Source organism: Oncorhynchus clarkii, chromosome 30 (assembly GCF_045791955.1).
Source record: "Oncorhynchus clarkii lewisi isolate Uvic-CL-2024 chromosome 30, UVic_Ocla_1.0, whole genome shotgun sequence".
NCBI lineage: Eukaryota > Metazoa > Chordata > Actinopteri > Salmoniformes > Salmonidae > Oncorhynchus > Oncorhynchus clarkii.
The window spans coordinates 30,141,581-30,154,766 of record NC_092176.1 but is presented as its reverse complement, the minus strand read 5'-3'; positions in this window follow the sequence as shown (position 1 = coordinate 30,154,766).

Genomic DNA, 13,186 nt, shown 5'->3' with positions numbered 1-13,186 from the left:
GGCCTTTCTAGGGAGTTTTTCCTAGCCACAGTGCTTCTACACCTGCATTGCTTGCTGTTTGGGGTTTTAGGCTGGGTTTCTGTCCAGCACTTTGGGATATCAGCTGATGTACAAAGGGCTATATAAATAAATTTGATTTGATTTTGATTTGATAAGGCACTCGTCGATTCAGGCGCAGCTAGGAATTTTATCGACAGAGCATTAGCCATTAGGTTAGGGATCCCTATTTTTCCCATAGTTAGACCCTTCCCGGTACAAGCTCTAGATAGTCGACCATTAGGGTCTGGGCTAAACAAGGAGGCCACCATCTCCTTGGCCATGGTTATGCAGGGGAATCATGAGGAGAGAATCAGTCTCTTTCTCATTGACTATCCTGCGTTTCCTGTGGTATTAGGCCTTCCTTGGTTGGCTCTACATAACCCCACTATTTCCTGACAACAGAGGGCTCTCACGGGGAGGTCGCGAGAGTGCTCAGGGAGGTGTGTAGGGGTTTCCGTTGGTGCTACCACAGTGGAAAGTCCAGACCAGGTCTCCACAGTGCGCATCCCCCCAGAATATGCCGATTTGGCTCTCGCCTTCTGTAAAAGGAAGGCGACTCAATTACCACCTCATCGACGGGGGGATTGTGCGATAAATCTCATGGCAGACGCTGCGCTTCCCAGGAGTCACGTGTATCCCGTCGCAAGCGGAGACAGTGGCTATGTATACATATGTCTCTGAACACTGTGTCAGGGGTACATTTTGTGAAGAAGGATGGAGGTTTACACCCGTGCATTGACTATTGAGGTCTCAATCAAATCACGGTGAAGTATAGTTACCCTACCTCTTATCGCCACGGCGATTGAGTCAATGCATGGGGCGCGCTTCTTCACAAAACTGGATCTCAGGAGTGCTTATAACCTGGTGCGTATCGGGTAGGGAGACGAGTGGAAGACAGCTTTCAGTACCACCACAGGGCATTATGAGTACCTAGTCATGCCTTACAGGTTGATGAATGCTCCATCCGTTTTCCAATCCTTTGTAGACAAGATTTTCAGGGACCTGCACGGTCAGGGTGTAGTGGTGTATATCGATGACATTCTGATTTACTCTGCTACACGCACCGAGCATGTGTCCTTGGTGCGCAAGGTATTTGGACGACTGTTGGAGCATGACCTGTAGGTCAAGGCTGAGAAATGCCTGTTCTTTCAGCAGGTTGTCTCCTTCCTAGGGTATCGCATTTCCACATCAGGGGTGGAGATGGAGAGTGACTGCATTGCAGCCGTGTGCAATTGGCCGACTTCCACCACAGTAAAGGAGGTGCAGCGATTTTTTTGGGGGGGGGGTTTGCCAATTACTACCAGAGATTTATCAGGGGTTTTCGCCAGGTTGCTGTGCCCATTACCTCATTGCTGAAGGGGGGTCCTGTAAGGTTGCAGTGGTCGGCTGAGGCGGACAGGGCTTTTGGGCAACTAAGAGCTCTGTTTACTTCGGCTCCAGTGCTGGCCCATCTGGATCCTTCTTTGGCATTCATAGTGGAGGTGGACGCATTGGAGGCTGGGATAGGACCCGTGCTCTCACAGCGCTCGGGCACGCCACCGAAACTCCGCCCCTCTGCTTTCTTCTCGAAGAAGCTCTGCCCAGCGGAGCATAACTATGATGTGGGGGCCCGGGAGTTGTTGGCTGTGGTTAAAGCGTTGAAGGCGTAGAGACATTGGCTTGATCGGGCTAACCCCCTTCTCATCTGGACTGACCACCGCAACCTGGAGTACATCCGGGCAGCGAGGAGACTGAATCCTCGTCAGGCAAGGTGGGCCATGTTTTTTACCTGTTTTGTGTTTACCCTGTCTTACAGACCAGGTTCCCAGAATAAGAAGGCAGACGCACTGTCCCAGCTGTATGACACAGAGGAGCGGCCCATGGATCAGACTCCCATACTGCCGGCCTCCTGCCTGGTAGCGCCGGTCGTGTGGGATCTGGATGCGGACATTAAGTAGGCGTTACGTACAGAGCCCGCTCCCCTCCAGTGTCCCGTTGTGTGTGTGTACGTTCCGTCTGCTGTCCGTGACCAGTTGATCTCTTGGGCCCACACATCTCCCTCCTCTGGTCATCGGGGATCGGTCGGACAGTACGCTGTCTGACTGGGAAGTACTGGTGCCCCACTTTGGCTAAGGACGTGGTGGTTTATGTCTCCTCCCTGCTCGGTGTGTGCCCAGTGTAAAGGCTCCGAGACCCCTGCCCAGAGGTAAGTTACATCCCTTCCACAACGACCTTGGTCACATCTGTCAGTGGATTTGCTAACGGATCCCCTCCCCTCACAGGGAAATACCACAATCCTGTTTGTTGTGGATCGTTTTTCCTGTCGTCTCCTCCCTCTGCCCGGTCTCCCTACTTGCCTACAGACTGCAGAGGCCTTGTTTACACGTCTTCCGGCACTACGGGGTGCCTGAGGATATAGTGTCTGATCAGGATCCCCAGTTCACGTTGAGAGTTTGGAAGGTGTTCATGGAACGTCTGCGGGTCTCGATTAGCCTTACCTCAGATTTTCACCCCGAGAGTAACGAGCAGGCAGAGAGAGTCAACCAGGATGTGGGCAGGTTTCTGCGGTCCTATTGCCAGGACCAGCCGGGGGAGCGGGCAGCGTTTGTGCCTTGGGCCGAGATGGCACAGAACTCGCTTCGCCACTCCTCCACTAACCTCTCCCCCTTTCAGTGCGTATTGGGGTACCAGCCGGTTCTGGCACTGTGGCATCAGGGTCAGACCAAGACTCCTGCGGGGGACGACTGGTTTAGGCATGCGGAGGAGACATGGGAGGCCACTCGTGTCCATCTCCAGCAAGCCGCTCGTCGCCAGAACGCCAGCGCGGACCGTCACCACAGTGAGACGGACCAGGTCTGGCTCTCGACCCGTAACCTGCCCCTCCGCCTGCCATGCCGGAAGCTGGGTCCGTGGTTTGTTGGGCCATTCAAAGTCCTGAGGAAGGTGAACGAGGTATGTTATAGAATAAAGCTTCCCTCTGATTATCGTATTAACCCCTCGTTCCATGTGTCTCTCCTCAGGCCGGTGGTGGCTAGTCCTCTCCAGGAATCTGAGGTGCGGGAGGTCCCTCATCCCCCTTTGGACATTGAGGGGGCCCCGGCGTACATTGTTCATTCCGTCCTGGATTCGAGGCGTCTGGTGGGGGGCCTTCAGTACCTCGTGGAGTGGGAGGGGTTCTGCCGGAGGAGAGGTGCTGGGTTCCGGTTGCAGATGTTTTGGATCCTGAACTGCTGTGTGATTTTCACTGTCGCCGGCCGGATCGCCCTGCGCCTCGTCCTACGTGTCATCCTCGAGGCCGGTGTCGGCGGTACTGTCACGACTGCTGCCGAAGTCAGCTCCTCTCCTAGTTCAGGCTACGTACAGCGATCGACGTCACCGGCTTTCTAGCCATCGCCGCTCCATTTTTTATATATCCATTTGTCTTGTCTTGTTTTCATACACACCTGGTTTACATTTCCCCAATTAAGCTTCTTGTATTTAACCCTGTGTTTCCCATGTTTTGTGTGTAATTGTTTTCATGTTAGGTAGTGTTAGTTTACACGCTCTACTTTATGTTCTGTTTTTGAGCTTGTTTGTTTCATGTAGTGCTCTTGTCTTTGGAACTATAATAAAAGTGCGCCTGTTCATTGTATCTGCTTTCCTGCACTTGACTTCGCCTCCAATACACCATCCTGACAACTAGGTAATTTGACTGCAGGAAAGGGCTACAAGAAATCCCATGAAGCCTTGTTTACAATTTGGATAGAAATCTTCATTATTTCGTTGATTGATTTTAATTTGGGCGTAATTATTTCTATATAGCCTACACGTTCTCGTTCTGAACTTCTAATGCAAGTGGGATGGGTATGGCTTCGTGACAATGATCAAGATCAGCTTCTAAACATTTTGAAGGCTCCAACGCAGTTCCACCAAAACATCCGCTATACGGGTGTCGGCTTTCGCCGGTAACACTTGATCTGAATGAATCAAGGCCTTAGTCTAGTTAGCTATCTAAACATGTAGTAATCATGGCAGAATTACTGACCAGGCATGCCTTGCACGTGCCCAGGGGCCCTGACCTCCATTGATTGTGTTAGCAACTCTCACTCAGTTATCATATTAACATGGCAAAACGTGTAGAACTGCAGGAAAATAGCTTTAAAACGGATTCCTCTATACGTATAAAATTGCAGTTCTTAATTCCAGTGCTGAGTTAATGTGAGTTACTGTGTAGCTGATAAATGTATAACTCATAGGCTAAGTGTTTGTAGATGGACTGAGGTGAATGAAGCTACAGCAACCAATGTGATAATGGCTGGGATAATTTGCTTCTTTCTGCAGTTCTCCAAATAGTTTGTAAATTGTATAGAAATGCGGTAAATGAGTTTCAACTTTCTTAACATTTCTTGGATGGGGGTTGGAATGAAAACACCTCAGCACACCACTGCATGTGTACACTGACTCAGTTGGGCTGTAGTCCAGTGGTCTATATGTACAGTATGTGTGGGTGGATGTGTTTAGAGAGAGATGTGTGTTGAGTGTTTGTGTGTCACTGTAAGACTATCTATGAGTGGATAGTGAGTGCATGGATACCAGCGTGTGTGTGTGTGTTAATATAAAACAGTGGGTCCCTCCCTTTGGGGTTCTCCAGCCATGTTCCGCATTAGGCATCTGTCACAGTGCCAGAATCAATAAGGAGATGGAAGAAAGAATCAACCTCTCCTCTCCTCTCCTCTTCTCCGTTTGTGAATGGGTAGAATATTAGCAAATTCCAAAGTGTTTACAAGCTTTAGAGCCATTCTCTTCACTACTCAAATCAAATCAAAATCAAATCAAATCAAATTTATTTATATAGCCCTTCGTACATCAGCTGATATCTCAAAGTGCTGTACAGAAACCCAGCCTAAAACCCCAAACAGCAAGCAATGCAGGTGTAGAAGCACGGTGGCTAGGAAAAACTCCCTAGAAAGGCCAAAACCTAGGAAGAAACCTAGAGAGGAACCAGGCTATGTGGGGTGGCCAGTCCTCTTCTGGCTGTGCCGGGTGGAGATTATAACAAAACATGGTCAAGATGTTCAAATGTTCATAAATGACCAGCATGGTCGAATAATAATAAGGCAGCATAGTTGAAACTGGAGCAGCAGCACAGTCAGGTGGACTGGGGACAGCAAGGAGTCATCATGTCAGGTATTCCTGGGGCATGTTCCTAGGGCTCAGGTCCTCCGAGAAAGAGAAAGAAAGAGAGAATTAGAGAGAGTATATGTGGGATGGCCAGTCCTCTTCTGGCTGTGCCGGGTGGAGATTATAACAGAACATGGCCAAGATGTTCAAATGTTCATAAATGACCAGCATGGTCGAATAATAATAAGGCAGAACAGTTGAAACTGGAGCAGCAGCACAGCCAGGTGGACTGGGGACAGCAAGGAGTCATCATGTCAGGTAGTCCTGGGGCATGGTCCTAGGGCTCAGGTCCTCCGAGAGAGAGAAAGAGAGAAGGAGAGAATTAGAGAACGCACACAGGACACCGAATAGGACAGGAGAAGTACTCCAGATATAACAAACTGACCCTAGCCCCCCGACACATAAACTACTGCAGCATAAATACTGGAGGCTGATATACTACTGCCTCTCATGTCATTCATTCCCTCTCTTTGCCATTTGAAAGAGAACTGGATAGATAGTTGAGATGAGAGAGAGAGTGATGAGAGAGAGTGATGGAGAGAGGGAGGTAGTGAGGGATGGAAGGAGGGAGGGAGGTTTTGAAGGATGGAGAGAGGGAGGGAGGTAGTGATGGAGGTAAAATGAGACCTTTCCTCTTGGAGAGAATACAGGCAAAGTGGCTGTGTGAAATCAAATGGCGTAATCTGGGATTAATAGTGCGTTCACCAACACTCCCAAATACACGTGAAAGTATTTCTCCCTTAGATGACCCATCTGTTCCCATACATCGTTTCTGGCAGAGATAAACAGCCTTAGTTTAAACAAAAAGGAGGGTGTGTGTGTGTGTGTGTGTGTGTGTGTTTGTGTGTGTGTGTGTGTATGTGTGTGTGTGTGTGTGTGTGTATGTGTGTGTGTGTGAGTGTGTTTGTGTGTGCGCAGTGGTGTAAAGTAACTATGGAAAAGTATGTTAAGTGTTGTTTTGGAGTATGTTAAGTATTGTATTTGTACTTTACTTTTTATTTTTTCTGAGTTTTGAAGTGTGCCCTGGGCCAGGGCCCTGGCTGTCTGTAAATTTAAACAACAAGAAAATGGTTCCATAATATAAGATTGCCTTGCGTAATGCCAAGCCTCAGTTGGAGTGGTGTAAAGCTCACAGCTATTGCACTCTGGAGCAGGTGAAACGCGTTCTCTGGAGTGACGAATCACGCCTCACCAACTGGCAGTCTGGCGGACGCATCTAGGTTTGGCGGATGCCAGGAGAACACTACCTACCCGAATGCATAGTGCCAACTGAAAAGTTTGGTGGAAGAAGAATAATGATCTGGGGCTGTTTTTCATGGTTTGAGCTAGGCCATTTAGTTCCAGTGAAGGGAAATCATAACTCTACAGCATACAATGACATTCTAGACGATTCTGTGCTTCCAACTTTGTGGCAACAGTTTGGGGAAGGCCCTTTCCTGTTTCAGTATGACAATGCCCCTGTGCACAAAGCAAGGTCCATACAGAAATGGTTTGTTGAGATTGTTGTGGAAGAACATGACTGGCCTGCACAGAGCCCTGACCTCAACCCCATCGAACACATTTAGAATGAATTGGATTGCCGACTGTGAGCCAGGCCTAATCGTCCGACCTCACTAATGCTCTTGTGCCTGAATGGAAGAAAGTCCCTGCAGCAATGTTCCAACATCTAGTGGAAAGCCTTCCCAGAAGAGTGGTGGTGGCTGTTATAGCAGCAAAAGGGGGACCAACTCCATTTTAATGCCCATTATTTTGGAATTAGATATTTGACGAGCAGGTGTCCACATCTTTTTGTAGTGTATAAACCAAACGGAAGGACAGCATTCAGCATTCAGTCATCTTCACCATAAACACATGGGGCGGCAAGTAGCCTAGTGGTTAGAGTGTTGGACTAGTATCCGGAAGGTTGCAAGATCGAATCCCCGAGCTGACAAGGTAAAGATCTGTCATTCTACCCCTGAACAAGGCAGTTAACCACTGTTTGTAGGCTGTCATTGAAAATAACAATTTGTTCTTAAATAAAGATAAAATGTACATCATCTTAAAGACTAACTTGCTGGAGCCAATCTTCACATAACCAGATGGTTGTCTCAGTTAGAAGACAGAGGGCTAAAAACCAGAGTAAGGGCTGGTGGGGTAAGTTGAGCCGTTTTTTACATTCAGCATCACTAAATCAACGGAAATGTAGTATTCTTTCTAACAAAGATGTCTACACACATTCAGAATTAGATTAGACGTAACATAGTAAATGCAAATCCTGGATACTGAAATTAGTATGATATGTTACGTTTGGTATGGTTACATAAGACCGAAGGTTACTTAAGGCAAAAACGAAAGTCGGTTGGGGTGGATGGGTTGGCGTTTAAAACATGACAACATGTAATAATTAAACTTACCCCCCCATATACAAGGATGCACTTTCATTCCAGGTTTAGGACCTCATATTGTAGCTTATACAGACCCCAACTAATGTATAAAACCATCTTAAAACGATCTACTTAGGTTTAGATAAAAGCATGATGAAACAATAGATACATTTTCCTTTGTGAAATCCCCCCCGAAAAATTACCTAACTTGCTTACCACTTTTTCCATGTGGTTTCTTCCTTCACAGACATGAAATGATGACATCTTCCTAAATATTTTGTCACCGGATTCATTTTGTGTATGGTTTCCTAGAAACAAGAGGTGGCTTAACTAATCCTTTGGCTCAATTTACCCCACTGTCCCTATGGAGAGAGAGTAAGCTGGTAAGCGATATAAGCACCTCCAATGTTGGCGGCCTGGTTCATGAGACCGTGGTACAAGTACGGGGCTGGCCCTCCTCAGTCACGGGCTGAAAGGTAAACAACGGTTTGGTTTTCCACCTGGCTATGCAGGAGCAATTATGCCAGATGGAAATGAGAGTAAACAACATCACTCACCATAATATCACTCATGCTGTTTCACTACTCCTTCCTATACACCAGCCAACACTCCTCTCTATCCTTTCATCCACCCAGCTGTCTCAAACCCTCATCCACCCCTCGTCTCTCTAACCCCTCACCCACCCAGCTGTCTCTATAAACCCTCATCTACCCAGCCGTCTCTCTAACCCCTCATCCACCCAGCTGTCTCTCTAACCCCTCATCCACCCAGCAGTCTCTCTAACCCCTCATCCACCCAGCTGTCTCTCTAACCCCTCATCCACCCAGCTGTCTCTCTAACCCCTCATCCACCGAGCTGTCTCTCTAACCCCTCATCTACCCAGATGTCTCTCTAACCCCTCATCCACCCCTCCGTCTCTCTAACCACTCATCCACCCCTCCGTCTCTCTGACCCCAGTCCATACTCTTCCTCTTCTTTTTCTTAGAAAATAGAACAGAAGGCTGTTAGGAGGTCCTAGTGTTCATTCATCCACCCCCCCGTCTCTCTAACCCCTCATCGACCCGTCTCTCTAACCCTTCATCCACCCCCCGCCGTTTCTCTAACCCCTCATCCATCCGTCCGTCTCTCTAACCCCTCATCCACCCCTCCGTCTCTCTAACCCCTCATCCACCCCTCTGTCTCTCTAACCCCACATCCACCCCTCAGTCTCTCTGACCCCTCATCTACCCCTCCGTCTCTCTAACCCCTCATCCACCCAGCTGTCTCTCTAACCCCTCATCCACCCAGCTGTCTGACCCCTCATCCACCCCTCTGTCTCTCTAACCCTCATCCACCCCTCTGTCTCTCTAACCCTCATCCACCCCTCCGTCTCTCTAACCCCTCATCCACCCAGCTGTCTCTCTAACCCCTCAACCACCCAGCTGTCTGACCCCTCATCCACCCCTCCGTCTCTCTGACCCCTCATCCACCCCTCCGTCAAGTGAATGCTATAGTATTCCTACCATAGAATACACTATAGTATTTTTTATGTGGGTAACGATGTCAGATTTCAGCACTTTGAATTCCAACTGTAATGCCTCCCAGAATGAGAGAGAAAGAAAACATGCGCACACACATACACGCACACACACATTCTCTGGGTCAACGTTCCCCAATTATGTCCACAGCTTGCATGATCAAATAGCAGAAATAGATCTCAGTATCCTCACACGGGTCATTCATTCTGTTATTACCCATAGCAGAGCAGAACAGAGCAGAGGCTTCTGTATCTGGAGCTGTAGTTCTAGCTGTGGGTAATATAATATAAGGGGTGGCCAGTAGAACTACAGACCCCACATCTTCCTGAACACCATACTGTCGTCTCTCTGTGAAGAATCAGCCAAATCAAACAGATCCCTGGTTGGGAGAGCAGACCGAGCCAGGCCAGGGAAGCCTCCCATGCTGCAACACAATGAGCTTCTGGAGCCTTCCTGGATGTGAACACATTACCACCTCTGCCAACACATCAGGATCTTGGTTGAAAGGGTTTCAATGTTAAGGCCACAGAGAAGCCTTTTCGTTTCCTCTTGTCAAACAGCAGGTTGTCAATAAACACAATGCTGGCTATCTTCCGGTTCACGCTATTCACCATTGCCAGCTAGAAAGGATCATTTCAAAATTTGCACCAAACACATATTCCCTCTGTTATATGCAGGATCGCTGGTTCAAGCCCAGCCAAGACCCACACCAATATCTACGCTCTCCCTGAACAATCCAGCAAGCATTCCGTATCAAATTGTATTAGTCACATGTCCCGAATACAACAGGTATCATACCATGAAATGCTTACTTACAAGCCCTTAACCAACAACGCAGTTCAAGAAATAGACAAGTCATTGGCTGAGAACAGTTCATGTCATAGGAATCAAACTGAAGCTACTGCTACAACGTTTGTGTAAGATGTGGCTGACACTAAAGACAAGCTTTTGGAAACACCTTTTGTCTTTGACGTCACCCTGGCTAGTAGCACGCTGGCACGTAGAAGTGTATATACACACAAATACACACTGAGAAGTTGAATGGTTTTCAAGGTAGCAGTGAGGTCTCGAAGGTAAAGCCCCATTGGTCTGGATGTGGAGTCATATCGTATCAGCACGCTATCTGATGCCTCCAACAGATTTATCCTTTTCTCCGCTTGCATAAAAAAATAGTAAATCTGGCCCTGGCAGGTGTGTGTGTGTGTACAGTCTGCGCGCGAGTGTCCATTCCAGTCATGTCAACAGAGCAATTACTCATGTTGAGGAGTGTATACACTTAAAGGGATCAGCTCTACCGGCAGGTGATGATGGACATTCCTTTCAGGCAGGGAGAGAGGGAGGGAAGAAAGGGAGTGGATTCAGTAACTCCACTGGGAAGCTTTCTTCACAACAAATGTTTAAGATATTAAATTGTTCACGGAGGCTTGAGAGAGAGTGAAAGAAAGAGAGAGAGATAGAGAGAAAGACAGAAAGATAGAGATACAGGGAAAGATCGATAGAAAGAGGGAGAGAAAGAGAGAGACTGATAGAAAAAGGGAGATAAAATAAACCACTTCGTTGTCTATTGTCACAAACCCTGGGCAGGGAACCACAGTTGAATAGTCCATTACTCTGGGAGTTTCAAGATCTTAAATAGCTCTCCTCCCTTTCTATCCTCTCCTCCCTCCCCTGTTCCCCCCATCATCCAGGGATCAGGGCTGAAAGGACAGGTACAGGAAACACTTGTTCATTAAGAGCCTGGACTTTAGTAATTCAGTCAGTCAGCCAGTCATTCATTCAGTCAGCCAGTCAGTCATTGTCAGTCAGCCAGTCAATCAATCATTGTCAGTCAATCATTCAGTCAGTCAGTCAGCCATTGTCAGTCAGCCAGCCAGTCAGCTAGTCCGTCAGTCAATTAGCCAGTGAGTAAACAGGGAGAGGAGGTAGTCTGACTGAATCTTCATCAGTTAGCTCCTGGCCACATGCCCTTTTTCATAACTCTGAACCGACCAGCTGAAATGGAACTACAACCAATTTCCTTACAGTCTATAAAGCTGTCCATCAAAATCCTACCAAACAGGGGAGCAGAGGGGGGGGGGGGGGGGGGGGGGTGGAGGGAACGAGGGAGGTGGCTGTTAGAGCTGCTGGATTCAGGACCAGATGTCAGCCAGTTTCAATGGCGAGGAGGGAGAGGAGAGGAGGAGACAAGGAGTGGACAAGGAGTACCTGATAGTGTTCACCTAAAATGTTTTGACCTAGTGATGTACAGGGGGAAATGCTCCATAATCAAGGGTTCTGGCAACACTTTACATTAAGTAAACATACTGTAACTACTCATTTAAATTATATCAGTTCAACATAATGTAAAGTGTGAAACCATACAGTACATGGTAAACAATATTCAGAGGTAAAAAACTATATTTCACTCAAAACGAGTGGGACTTTAACGAAAACATGTTCTGTGCATGTTACTATTATGAAAAGATGTTGTAATGTGTGGTAAGTACAGTATCGTATTGTGTTTTATGTATATACCTCACATAGCACTGTCATGGCCTTATGTTGTGGATTTTAACGAGGTGAGGTCAGTAGAGGCCAGTTGTCCTTGCTGTTTCTGAAGAGGGCAGGGAAGATGTTCTGTGTTTCAGGATATCAAACCATTTCTGAAATCATTGACTCAAAGTCAACAAACAATTCCTTTAAGATCCATTTATTAAAGTTATAAAAAAAGAGACAAATAAGTTATAATATTTGTATTTGTTAGAATTCTATCAGTGTTTGAACATTAGTATTTAGAGAGCTGGTACAACTTCTTTCATGGCCAGCCTTTGACAAACCCATAGAAACAGCTGGCTGAGTTCTCTCCCCTATGATAGATAATACTGAGTGGGACGAGTCAGTCAATGCCGTCAGAGCCAGTTAGCGATGAAAGTGTGCACCGTAGGATTTCTCTCTGTTATGGTATTATTACATATAAACTCTTAAAAATATATACTTCTGTCAAATAACTTGACAACTATGTACACTACAAAAATACATTTTCATATAAATAAATTATATGGCATACATTTATCTTTGTAACTGAAACAATATATATCCTCGCCAACCAAGACCAAATGGCATCTGTAGAAAACCATAGATCTGTTTCTTTTCCTTTTAAAATCCTCTAAGAGCTATGGTGAGTCTTGTAGTGTAAATGTTATATACTCTGGTTTCCCTACTTAACATTAGTAAACACTTTATACAGATTGAACACCATTCATGTCAAAACAACAGTAATAGTGTTTTTCAATAGACATAAAAATCCCTGCATTTGTTATCCACTGACATTTATGACCAATAATGGAACAAAACAAAAACATCCCATAATACAAAAATATAAATATCCCAAATTCAACGTTGAAAAACCAAACACAAACAAAACATTACAAAATGTAAGAAAATAGTTGCCAGCCATGATTTCTCTCCATTTATGCCAATGTGACATCAGGAGGGAAAAAAAGATTTTCACTCAAGCAGCTGACACGCAAAAAGACACATAGCTAGCTACGTGTTAAACTGTGTATGTGGGGGGGGGGGGGGGGGGGGTCTGGAAAGACATGACTGACACACACCGGGCATGATGGGGGGGCTTAGTGAACCCTGACCCTTCAGGCTTTGGCCTGCGACATTTGGCAGTTGACAGGGAACTTCTAATTAGTGTCATGGCGTTATGTTGTGGATTGTGAGGTTGGGTGGGTGGGGACGGCTGGGGTTAAATTGGGGGCAGTTGTCTTTGCTGTCTCTGAGGAGGGAAGAGCGATAGGACGGACACACACACACACACACACACACACACACACACACACACACACACACACACACACACACACACACACACACACAGTATTGTTAGACCAGATAGTGCTAAACCCTTCAGCTCTCTGGGCGGTGTATCTTATTGGGTAAAGAGGAAGAAAGAGTTTCTTGTGAATGAAATGTGCAATTCAGTCAAGTGCCATGTTGAGTTGGGAAATACCGTAGCTGTAGCTTATCACTGTAGCTTATCACTAGAGATAGGACAACAATGTATATTTACAGTGAGAATAACAAAAGTTGCATTCATGAAAAAAAAGGAAACAAACATGTACATTTCACAACAATATCCTC